General features: G+C 43.4%; 1 protein-coding gene across 13 annotated transcripts in view; it reads right to left on the bottom strand.

The window, feature by feature from the left end:
• MTHFD1L (methylenetetrahydrofolate dehydrogenase (NADP+ dependent) 1 like) overlaps nt 1–13,310 on the bottom strand; it is a 227,690-nt gene that overhangs the window by 36,002 nt on the left and 178,378 nt on the right. The gene's annotated exons all lie outside the window — the stretch shown is intronic.

Genomic DNA, 13,310 nt, shown 5'->3' with positions numbered 1-13,310 from the left:
AACAAAAGATTATATATTAGCCAGTGCTGCAAGGGGATCACGCTGGACACTGTACATCTAACGACATAAATTTACTATATAATTCAATTCAGTCTCATGTAACTTTGGGTTATATATACATGTATATTTTTAAATTCACCATCTGCTATTCCAATCTTTGTTTAAGGAAATGAAATCCCTCCATGGTCCCACAGCATACCATAGCTCCAAAACAGTGATTTTCAAACTCTTTTTACTAAGTCAAATCTTAGTGCTGAAGCCCAGCAAAGATAAGCCCCTCTGGCTGAAGGGGACAGTGGGTGTGGAAGGAATGAATAATGAATAACCCCCAAGACACATTTCGGTAAAATCTTCAACTCTTGGAGCACAGTTTGAAAACTCCTGTTCTCCAGATAGCTGGTCTACTTTACTAGCAGTAACTGTCGTTTATTGAGAACTTACTATGTGCTAGGCACTGTGTAAATGCTTTTTTTTGCATCGTCCCCCAAACTCAATGAGTTGGATACTTTTATCGTTTCCATGTTACAAGGAAGGAAATGGAGGTTTAGAGGTGTTAAGTCATTTGCCCAAGGCCACACAGGTAATAAACAGCAAAATGGGAAATTGGACTCCACATTTGTAATCTCAAATTACTCATATAACCACCACCACCACTGCTGCCTCCACCACCGTTTGGGCACTCTATACTCAGGATTTTACATAGATAATAACTTGAGTTCCCCATCACCCTTCGAGGTAGGCACTCATTTTAGCCTCACTTTACTGATGAGGACAGAGGACATTTAGGCACAAAGGCATGGGCTCAAGGATACACAGCTGGTCAGTGGTGGAGACGGAATTAAAACCAGGCCTGTGCTTCTCACTGCTTTGCTGCACTGTGTCTAGATCGGTTTTGCAAAAAGCGCTTTGTCCACCTGCACCAGAGATCCCCGGTGACGAGCTGGGGAAGCTGGCCGGTTTCCCCTGGTGATGCTGACACACTAAACACGGGTCTAGAACCCGGAGTGTGAGGATTTTGGATGAGCTGCTCTTTATCGATTTTAGTATTCCCACTTCTTCTCACCAGCCTGGAAGTTCTCAACACCAAAGGAACCCAGATAAGGCCTCTGTCACAGACCTCCGGTCTCTCACTCTCAAGGTGCTTTTTTGTAGGGACAGGATTTCACTGACGCCCACTCTTCCCCCCGACGATGCTGACAGACTCTCGCTACTCAGACTGGGGTCTGTGGACCAGGGGCATCGGTATCACCCAGGAGCTTGTGGGAAACTCAGGATCTCAGGGCCCACCTGCGGCCCACTGAATCAGAATCTGCAATTTCAGCATATCTCCGGGAGATCTGTGTGCACGTCTCCATCTGAGAAGCCCCGGCTTAATCAATATGGCCTAGGATGCCTCCCCCCACTCCCTTTAGCCCCGGGAAAGGGAGCTCCTGGGGAAGGGGGTGAGGTGCTGGGGAGGAAGGAGAGAAGAAAGCCCTTTCACCCCTGACCAAGCGCTGCTACTTCTTCCCGGCCCGAGCTCAGGTCGAGGAGGAAACCCGTGCACCTGCGGCCTCATAACCACCTGGGCTACGAGAGTGTGAGTGAGGTGGGTCCATGTGGCCAGACACCGTATACGGTGGCCAGCTCCTGTCTGGCTGATTGCACAGGATCGCCCTTTAGTATATTATGGGCTAAAAAGGCTTCTGAGGCCTGCCTGGAATACAGGCACCACTGATAGCAGGTCTTCAGGATTTTCTGTGCTCTGGGTTTCGAGCCATGAACTACAAATAAAGTTCTGGCGCACAACCTGCTTGTAGGTGGGGATTTCCTGTACTTTAAAACTTTAGGTATGTGGATGGTTACTTCTCCTCCTGAGGTTTCTGTTCCTAGCAGGGGGGTAACATTTTTCTCTGGTTACTACAGTCGCTGCTCCTAGGAGACCCCAGAAAGAAACCCACGCTTAATGTGTTAGCCCTGAAACATCAAACACAAAGGACATCGGTGGGAACTGTTCATATTTTTTCCAGTTTCCTGGGCTACAAAACTCATACCAGTTACTCTACAACAATTTTCCTACCTAACCGCGTTCTGACATGAGCATTTTAAGATGCCCTTATAATCTGTGTGGGGATATGGATTTGGAAAAAGCAACCAGCGTTTTATAGTTTAAGGAACGAGTGACCGCATTCAGCCACAGTGAAGCTGCTCTGTCTCTAATTTAAAATAAGTCTCTAGGTCGAAGGTATCTGGGTGAGGATGCTACCCAGACTTGACTGCTGCTGCTTCTGAGGCTGCAACACTATTCACTCCAGGGCAGAATTCAGTATGAGGCAGATCATATCTAAATCCACATGAGGTGAGAAAACCCAGGAAGAAGCCCGAAGGCAGTGCATGGGGGTTCATCTGAGCAAAGTTATAATGGAAGTTTCTATTGTGGATAACACAATTGCACTGCCTGCTTGTTTACAAGCTTTTTTAACAGACATGAAAGTTCAGCTTTCCACCATTCACTTTTAGCTGGTGCAAGACCAAGACCGACAAAGGCAGTGGGATTTGCACGCTTCCTGGAGCTGAACCACAGGCTGCAGTGACTCAGCGCGTGCATCTTTGGGTCATTCTGATACTGTCACAAAACTGGGAGCTTTTCTAAGTAGCCAAAATATTAAAGGCCAGGAAGTATGAAATGTCTTTCCTCTATTTTCAACTTACTTCTCTCAAATGGGAGAAAAATGAGATCAGTCAGAAGACTCCCATGTTCCTTTCCAATGATGCAATCGTCACTTTCAAGAATCAAGAATCCCTACTTATTCGGGATGAGCAACAACTGACCAGGAACCATGTGGAGTGTGCAGAGCTGGGGGACTCCCAGCCCTGGAGACAAAGCCACCTCCAGTCCATCTATGTTTAAAATAAAAGTCCTGCTGAGCAGACACAGTATGGAATTATGTTAACAAGACCTTACACATTCGCATCAGATTCTCTCCCAATAAAAAACACTCTGTTACCAAAGGATTGGAGCCCCCAGACAAGAGTCAGCAGAGCACTGCAGGAAAGAAGAATTCGGACGGCCCTTGGCAGTTGACCTCTGGGCCCACGCCTGGGGTCAGTGGTGATCTCTGTTGACTTATTTGTGTGCCCTTGAAGAAGGCCCCCTGCTTAAAATAATGAGGGGCCACTAAATCGTACTTACTTGTCATGCTGCCTTAATGGATTCTTTTACAAAGGCTGAAAAGCATGGGCTTTTGCCCTTCATGCGCCTAATTTTACCTACAATGAATCTTCCAAATCTTTGATTTCGGGTTAAGCTTATTTTGGAGAAACGACGAGTTATAGGAATAGCCTTTATAAACATTCATTAACACCAGCAAAGAGAAAATATTCATACACCTAAAACTTGTCATTCAGAAGTAAGGGTAAAACACTCTTAGAATGAGTAGAAAAATTACCTAAAAATCTGTTTCATAAAGTGATAGTATCATACTTACCACTTAACCAAAATATCGTTGTAGTCAATTTTGTTGTGTTTGTGAAATAATTTCTTTTCTGACTTCTCCCTAAATCTACTGCTTTTTCCTACTGGATACATCATTCAGATTTGTTGTAATTCAGAAAAGAAATAAGCATTTGAACTCACTGTTCCTTCAGTTCATGATCTAAAAGGGAATCCCTTCTATACATTTCTTTCCTCCACCAATATGGCCGAACACCCATCATCTTGTTGCAAAAATTTAAGAACAACCAAAAAAGGGACTTCCCTGGTGGTCCAGTGGTAAAGAATCCCCCTTCCAATGCAGGGGATGCGGGTTCGATCCCTGGTCAGGGAACTAAGATCCCATATGCTGCGGGGCAACTACGCCCGTGTGCCACACTACAGAGCCCATGAGCCCTGGAGCCTGCGTGCTGCAACTAGAGAGAGGAAACCCGCACACCACAACTAGAGAGAAGCCCGAGCGCTTCAAGGAAGAGCCCATGAACCGCAACGAAAGATCCCGCATACCTCAACGAAGATACTGCATACCGCAACTAAGACCCAACACAGCCAAAAAAAAACAAAAAAAACAAAAAAAACCACCAAAGAGACTACAATGGTTAACTACACGATGATGCAATTTAAATAAAAAGATTCTTTTTGATGAAATAATAACTCAAACATTTAAACTCTTGAGCAAAAGTATTTTCTGAATTATAAGTACAGTGCCTCGGGAAGCCCAAGGACTGGATTTTTTGTCTCTTCCCTTCTCCCTCTTCTTTGGACACGAGGGACAGAACTGTTTACATCTAATGGTCATTTAGATAATTAAACTAAGATGATGCAAGAGGAAAAATGGCCGGTATAAACATCAAGCAAAAGGAAAGAAGAGAGGTATTAAAAATCATGATAGGCTTCCCTGGTGGCGCACTGGTTGAGAGTCCGCCTGCCGATGCAGGGGACACGGGTTCGTGCCCCGGTCTGGGAAGATCCCACATGCCGCGGAGCGGCTGGGCCCGTGAGCCATGGCCTCTGAGCCTGCGCGTCCGGAGCCTGTGCTCCGCAACGGGAGAGGCCGCAACAGTGAGAGGCCCGCGTACCGCAAAAAAAAAAAAAAAAAAAAAAAAATCATGATAATGAAAACAGTGCTGCTACCACTGGGATTCCACTTGCTTGACTTAGTGGTGACGGAGGCTCTGGGATTTCTTTCTGGGTTAGATAACATTCACCTGCACGGCCCGTGACTGCCAGGGATGCTCTGGGCGCTTGGGGGCGTGTCCTATCAGAGTGCCTGTTATCTTTCCTGGTGGCCAGCGACTGCCTGTTCCTGTGCGAAAGGGCAGTGAGGCTTTATTCAACCCACAGTCCTTTGCTGAGCACTCACTATGGGGATACCAAGGTGACCAGGACCTGGTTCCTGCTTCCAAAGGGACAGACCATGAAGCAGATCATTCGAGTCGAGTCACTTTTTACTTTTCAGTTAAAAGAAAATCTTTTTCATTCTTTGCTTTTCATATAAAAAGAATGAACATAATAAATTCTTAACGTCTGAGTTTCGAAGATGGAAGTCAAGTTCAATCACTGTAAAGATGACTCTATCGTGCTCACATCTTGGAGCAGTATCACGGAGCTCCGACTATTCCAATTTATTTCAATGGCGCTGAATAAAAGACTGAGCAAGTACGGTTATTTCTCTCTTCTTTCGTAAAGCAAACTATAACTCTTAGTGGTAAGAAGCCTGTTCCAAACTAACTTTTCCATTAGTTAGAAAAAACTTACTTTCAACAAAAAACACTTTCAAAAAGAAAATACTTTCAACTGAGAAGTAATAAATAATAGAACTAAAAAGCCAAGTCTTGCTCTCCTAATACTGTTTCCTGGAGGTGACCCCTGTAAACAATGTCTTGTGCAAACTCCCAAGAAATGTTCTATTCTTATACAAGCCATGTGACTATATAACATGTATTTATGTAGTTACGTACAGAAACTGGAAAATTCCACATGTACAATTCTGAAATCTGATTCTCAGGGAGAGTAAAACTTAAAAGAGGCAACTGGGGTAATTTCTAAACAAAGGAATGTGGCTGAGTGGGGAGACCCAGGAAGAGTTGTTGCCAACACATTCTACAGTTGACCCTTGAACCACGTGGGGTTAGGGGCACTGATACCCAGCAGGGTTGAAAATCCAAGGATAATTTTTAGTTGGCCCTTGGTAGCCGAGGTTCCTCCCTATCCGCAGATTCAACCAGTGCAGGCCATAGATTGTTGAGACTGATACACTACTGTCATATTTAGATTGAAAAAAATCTGTATAGAAGTGGACCCGCCCTGTTCTAACCCCTGTTCTTCAAGGATCAACTGTAAAGTCAATGCGCCCTGCCTTTTGGAAAATGAGAGATTAGGGAGAGTTCTTTAGAAGAAAAGAAAAATAAATGCGAGCAGGGCGTCTGACCTACTGGATATTGACAAAGGAAATGAAGAAGTTCAGCACGTTTCATGCATCTCAAATATTACAACGGACTAAGAGCTTTCAGTTCAAAGACCACTCGGCATTTGAGTGCATCTTTCCCCCACCAAATAATTTATTTTTCTTTTTTTGTTCTGATTTTAAGGACGGTATCCTTAGTCAGCTTTCAACTATGCTTGCCAGGAAAGCCCCATGCTGGCTTGCTCAGTAAGACGCTGTCCTTCCTGTTTCCGGGCCTGGAAGACCAGAGGTGGCATAATGCAGCCCCAGGGCTTCTCTCTATTGTCCTCTTGGTGTTGGCTTCATCCCCAGGCTTTCTTCTCTGTGTGGGCAGCTCCAGGCCACATCATAGCCACACCCTGTGATATCCAGTGCGAGAAAGAACGTCCTCTTCAGCGACTCATTTTTTCCCCCGATTCCTTTCTTTTATTTACCAATTTTCAAAACAATAGTTTGGTACCCAGTGGTGGACTCTGCTAAGTGCTTTCCATGCTCTGTATCTCATTTAATTCCAACAATTCCACAAGGTGCATGTTATTACAGTTTCATTATCCCCAATTTGCAGATTAGGAAAACAAGACGAGGAAAAGCATAATGACACAAATCACACGGCTAACAGCTGGTTGAGCTGGAATTCAAAAGCAGACAGTGTGACCCCAAAGCCCTAGCTCTAACCACTGAACCCTACTGCCACTGCCTCCCTTACATCATGGCATTTAGTGTCGCTGCCCCTCGGTGGCAACATGTGTCCTGCAACTGCACAAAGAAATGTTATGAGCTGCTTTTGCAATGGGAATACACGTCCTATCAAACTACTGCGATTTCAGCTACAATATTTGTGTAAATAAATTTATATGAATTGTAAAGAAAATTCATTTACTTTACAATTTTAGTCTTGATTCCTTTTAAACTTTAATATTTATGCAAGAAAATGTTACACAGCTTACACCCGGGGTGGTATCTTCCAAATTACATCTTAGTCACACTAGTCAGCAGCGAGTAAAATACCTTATGACTGTTAAACATTGCTACTGTTTACCAACCAATTGGTTCCTCTCTCACTTACTTTGTTCTTATTCATTCATCATATGCTTTGATCTTATCCATTGCCAAAATGATAGATAAAGGTCATATCTACACAGGTGTTACACTGTTCACATCTCACTCTTCCATTTCCATTGGGGGGCGGTGGAGATTCTTCCCCATCTCTCCTCATTTCACCATAAGGACCACAGCTGAGGCTGCCAACAGCCCTGTGAGACAGGTGAGGTGGGAGAGGTCTGCGTAGCCCCACTGAGAGGTGTGGAAGTGGCCTCAGGACAGTTGTGTGACTTTCCCTGGACCAGTTAGGAATGGGAACGTCGAGCACAAAGGCTGGAAGAGGTAACTGAAGTCAGACGGGCAGCAGTAACCCAGGTGGCTCTGAGGGGTGAGGGGAAGGGCCCCGTTCCCGTACTGCCAGTGGACCTGGGTAAGTTACATCACTGAGTCTTGGTTCTGTACCTGGAAATACACTATGAATATAAACAGATCTATGTGATAGGCTCTATTTCAAAATTAAAATGGGATAAAGAAAGGACCCTAGTTTAGTGTGTAATACACAATGGATACAATTGTTATTTTATTATAGGAGGTACAACTATAATTGTCTCTATGAAGTACAGTGCTGTTATTATGATAGACACAGAAAAAGGAGACTTGAAAACAAATCTGAACTGTGAATAATTATGTTTCTTTTATAAGAAAAAAGGGTTCATTAGTTTTGAGATTTCCCCCTAATTTTTCCTGCTCTATAAACAATTTAAAAGAGCCCCTTTCTGTTGTTTCTACTAATGACCATCAAATCTGACGCTACACCCAATAACCAAGACCTAAGTATCAAGTAATCAGGGGCCTCTGACTGATGACAAAGGTTATTTTAAGAGAGAAACCTTCAGAAGTGTGACGAGCTAAAAACAACTATAATTTTAAACTGAGTTCAGTCTTTAGGAAGAGGGGATTACTCTTTCTGTGTAGGCCAGAGAAGATGCTGTGAAGAGAAGCACAAATTCAATTCTTTACACACTGCTCCTCTCTGCTTGAACTTTTGCAGTGTTTCCTCTCCAGCCTTTCGATGGACAGGTGGCATGCCAGGAGAACCCTGCCAGCCTTGGCAAAACAAACCAATTTTATAACGTTTCATTGTTTGGAAACTCAATATCAAGCAATCAAATTCTGGTTTCTGAGAAGCTCATCTTCTGAAAATGAACTGTGATGTTCTGGGCGTGCGTTTTATCCCAAGGTCCTATTAGCAATTAAGTCATTATTCTGTAACTCCTGGAAGAAGAGAGAAGATGAAGGGGAAGGGAAGAGAAGGAGGCGGGCGGGGCGGGGTGGGGGGTGTCACGAAAACTGCCTTTACTTAGCTGAGCTGGTCCTTTTCTCCACAGAGGAGCTTGTTACAGAAGACACAGCTGCCCATGTAATTTAGCATTTCCCTTTTCTTCCCCCCGCCCCTCCTCCAACCCCGGCAAAGCTCCTCCCCAGAGATAATAAGCTGCTGCAGCAGCAGGAAAACAGAACAAGATAGAGGGAAATTGTATCCATTATTTTAATGTCCCCTTTATGGCTCTCTTGGGACAGAGGCAAAGGAGTGGTCTGGGGGAGCCTGGATGGGGAGGGGAGGAGTTATCTCATCTAATGTTTACTAACCGGACACTTGGCCAGCCAAGGTTTGACCAGGAAACTGAATTAGGAAAGAATTCATGACCACCCTGCCACCTAATTTAACTATTTTAAATACTAGAGGCCTATATGGTTCTGCCATCTCTCTCTTCTTTTTTAAAATTTTTTTCCTTCAGGTGGTTCAGACCAGATCCCAGCTGAACGCTCAGGACCTCAGACTGGGTCTATATACAGTATGTTATGGACTGAACTGTGTCCCCCCCGCTCCCCCCGCCAAATCTATATGTTCAAGCCCCAACCTCCAACATGAGGTCATAAGGGTGGAACCTTTATCCAGTAGGGCTGGTGTCCCTCTAAGAGGAACAGCCCAGAGATGCACGGGCACAAAGGAAAGGCCTCAGGAGAAACCAACCCTGATGACACCCTGGTCTTGGTCTTCTGGTCTCCAGAACTTTGAGAAAATAAACCTGCTGTTTGAGCAGTCCAGTCCACGGTACATTACTATGGCAGGCCTAGCAAATGAACACGTCGTACTTATGTGGGTATTTCCTTCCCTCTACAAACTTCCATGAATATCCACAAAACATGTTTTCCCCACTTTACCTTTCTCCAATTCCTGGACGGAAAGAGTCCTAACTGGGCTACGTGCAAAGGCTTCTCTAAACAGAACGCCTTTTCTCACTGCAAGGGCAGACGATAATTAAAGGACTTGGCGGGTAGAGATCCTGCCTGGGAGGTGAGCACCCCGCTGTCCCTCCCGCGTTTTCCCCTTCTTCACCCGGCTTCCCCAACACGGCAGGGATGCTGCAGCTGTCAGACCTGCTTCCTCTGGATTAATGCAGTGGGAGAAAAAGAAAACTGTGGACCAAGTATCTTGAAATCGCTCATAAATCATGTACCTTGCTCTCTTTCTGTTTCTCACAAACACACAGCATGTGTTAAAAGTAAGGAGAAACATCAAGAGAGCAACATGATGGATTTCTGTTTTGTAAATCTAATTTTTATCAAAGTAAATCATGTACGTGGCTTAAAAGGTCACATTGTCCCTCAAGGCATACTATAAAAAATGACAGTTCCCTGTCCACTGCTGCCCCACCCCAGCTGTATTCCAGCTCCTCAGAGGCAACCACTATCCATTCTCAGCTCTTTCTTTTTTTTCAGGGGGAAGAAAGGATTTATTACTTGCAGCAAGTAAGGAGAACACCGGGGATCTTTCCCAAAGCAATGTCTCCCCAGCAGCAAAACCGGGAAGTCTTAAGGTAAGCGTACATGCATATTCATGAAGGGGCTTGGGACATCGACTGCGTCCAAACTTGACTGACATCACAAGAATCAGAGAAGGTCAACATCGTCATTCCTTAGGTTCCAGTTGATCTGGTGGTTGAGCGCTTCTGGCTAACCTTCACTTACGAAGCAGAACTGGGAGTCTTCGGCCCCCATGACCTTACCTGGTCTCAGGACTTAATGAAGCTCAGGTTCTTGATGTCTCATCGCCGAACGAATTCAGTGAGAGACAGAGTGATAGGTAAGAAGTGGATTTATTTAGAGAGAAACACACTCCACAGGACAGAGTGTGGGCCATCTCAGAAGGTGAGAAAGGCCCCTCAGCTCTTTCTTTTTATCATCACTGCTCTTTCTTGATTTATAACTTCAGATACTATCTATTGGCTTTCTAACACAGAAGATGAGGATTTAGCTCTTTGACATCCTACTACCCATGCTCCCCCACCTCCACTTTCCATCTCTCAAATAAAGAGCTGTCATTACTTTTGGTCTGATCAGGATTTATTAGGACAATGTAAATATTATTCACAGAAGGGCCATCATACGTATTCTGATTACATTCTCATTCTTGTACAACTCCTGTTTCTCCTAGAGTTAATAACTGTCTTGTATCTTCATTAGTTCAGCTTTCTATAGGCCTATCATTCATGCACTAATGCACTCTGACAGTCTTGGTCCTCCCTTCATATGCCCACGCATGAGACTAGTCATCCTCGCGGCCATCCTGCGGGCGCCCTTCATCCTGTAGGCCTACTAAACAGCTGACGGTGGCATCTCCCTTTGCCATGATCCTGGAGACTCCTTTCTATTGTCTCTGTTGCCATGTGCTGTACCGTATTGCGGTTTACACACACTAGGGTGACTCCCAGTAACTCCCCCTCCTTGAGTGCAGGTGAGACCTGTGACTTACTTCCAACCAGGAGAACATGGCAAAAGTGATGGGGTCCTTCCGTCTCACCAGATTCAACTTTCCCCCGTGCTGGCTTCTGATAAACTACCATGCCATGAGAGGGTCTAAGAAGACCAGGTGGTAAAAACCACATGTAGCCTCTGAGACTTAAATGTAGCCTCCAGCTGACAGCCAGCAAAAGGCTGGGCCTTCAGTCCTACAGCTGCAAGGCACTGAAATCTGCCAACAAGCTGTGAACTTGGAAGAGGATCCCTGGCCTCACATGAGACTGGAGCCCTAGCTGATGGTAGTACTACAGCCTGAAGCGGGCAACTTAGCTAAGCTGGGTTTGGTGTTATTATAAAGCTGCTAAATTTGTGGTTAATTTGTTATGCAGCATAGAAAATTTTTAAAAAAATTAATGGACTTAACTTTCTCTTTAAAATTTTTTTCTCTTGTTTTTCTACTTTCAGCAACTTTATTTTAAAAACAGAGTGAATTATCTAGCAGCGTGGCATACGATAAGCTGCATGTGGTCAAGCGTAAAGTTTCTTCTATGCTATTACAAAACAAGCTGCTGTGAACATTCACGTACAGACCTTACTATGGACATGTATTTCATTTCTTGTGAGTAAACACTTAGGAATGGAATGGCTTGGTCTTACGGTAGGTGCATGTTTAGACTTTAATTGTTTTCACATCCCCACTAACATCTGGTATGGTCAGTCTTTTTAATTTTAGGTATTCTAATAGCTATACAGTGGCATCCCATTATGGTTTTAACTTACATTTCCCTAATGACTAAAGATGATAAGCATATTTTCATGTATTTATCACCCATATACAAGTCCTCATCAGATAGATGATCTGCAAATGTTTTCTCCTTTTCTGTGGCTTATTTAGTTTCCAAATATCTGGGGTTTTTCCAAATGTCTTTCAGTGTTGATCTCTAATTTAATTCCACTATGGTTAAAGAAGATATTTTGTATGATTTGAATCCTTCAACATTTACTGAAAATTAATTTGTGGCCCAGAATATGATCTATTTGGCAAATATTCTGTTTGCATTTGAAAAGGATGTGTATATTCTGCTATTGTTAGGTAGAGTGTTCTTTAAATCCAGTTAGGTCAAGTTGGATTATAGTGCTGTTCAAGTCTTCTAATATCCTTATTAACTTTCTGTTTATTTGTTCTGTGAAGGGTTTTAAAATCTCTTACTATATTTCTGTCTTTATCTATTTTTCCTTGCAGTTTTCCTTCATCTATGTTGAAGGTTTGTTATTAGATGCATAAACACTTAGGATTGTTATGTCCAGATGAAATGGCCCCTTTAAAAATATGAAACAACCCTCTTTATCTTTGTTAATATTATTTGCTCTAGTTCTATTTTGACACCAATCCAGCTTTCTTTTGATCGCTATTAGCATTTTCCCAGCCGGTTTCCTTTAACCTACTAATGTCTTTGTATTTAAAGTGGGTTACTTGTTGGCAGCATATAGCTGGATCTTGTGTTTTTAGCCAATCTGACAATCTCTGTCTTTTAATTTGGGTATTTAGACCATTTACATTTAATGTGATTACTGATATGGCTGTGATTACCACAAAAACCAAAACAAAACAAAACTCATAACTGTTTTAATGTCCCTATCTCCTAATGCTATTATCTGTGTCATTTAAGCATTAATTTTGGTTGATTTTTTTCATTATAGGTTGTATTTTTTTTTTTTTTTTTGTGGTGTGCGGGCCTCTTACTGTTGTGGCCTCTCCCGTTGCGGAGCGCAGGCTCCAGACGCGCAGGCTCAGTGGCCATGGCTCACGGGCCCAGCCGCTCCGTGGCACGTGGGATCTTCCCGGACCGGGGCACGAACCCGTGTCCCCTGCATGGGGAGGCAGACTCTCAACCACTGCGCCACCAGGGAAGCCCTATAGTTTGTATTTTCCTACTTGTTTACATGCCTGCTAATTTTGAATTGGATGTCAGACATCTTATCTTTTTGCATACTGTATTTTTTGTATTTATAAATATTTTTATACTCTGTCCTGGGATACAGTTTAGTTACTTGGAAACAACTTGATTTTGGGGGGTTTTTCTTTTAAAGCTTTGTTGGGTGGGACCAGAACTGTGTTTAGTCTAGGATTAATTTTTCCCCTACTACTGAGGCAAGACCTTCTTGGCCCTGTGTGGGAGCTATGCACTGTTCCCTTTGATGGAGGTTTTAAAGGTGACACCACTCAGTGTACCTAATTAAAGAGCAAGGTTATTGGAAACATATTATTACATATAATGACAGAATTTGATTTTAAGATAAGTAGTCCAAGAATAAAATTATACTAATAGAAAAAAATAGAGAAATTGTAGAAATGACTAGGAATAAGGTAATACACATTTTGTTTATGTTTATAAACTGAAAAACAGGAATACAAAAGAAAATACTTGCTGCTCAGCTATCTGCTTTTCTCAATCAAAACAAAGTCAGTGGGCTTCCCTGGTGGCACAGTGGTTGAGAGTCCGCCTGCCGATGCAGGGGACACGGGTTCGTGCCCCGGTCCGGGAA

Source organism: Stenella coeruleoalba (genome assembly GCF_951394435.1).
Source record: "Stenella coeruleoalba genome assembly, chromosome: 12".
NCBI lineage: Eukaryota > Metazoa > Chordata > Mammalia > Artiodactyla > Delphinidae > Stenella > Stenella coeruleoalba.
The sequence above is the reverse complement of the archived record's forward strand: the minus strand, read 5'-3'. Positions and strand labels throughout refer to the sequence as shown.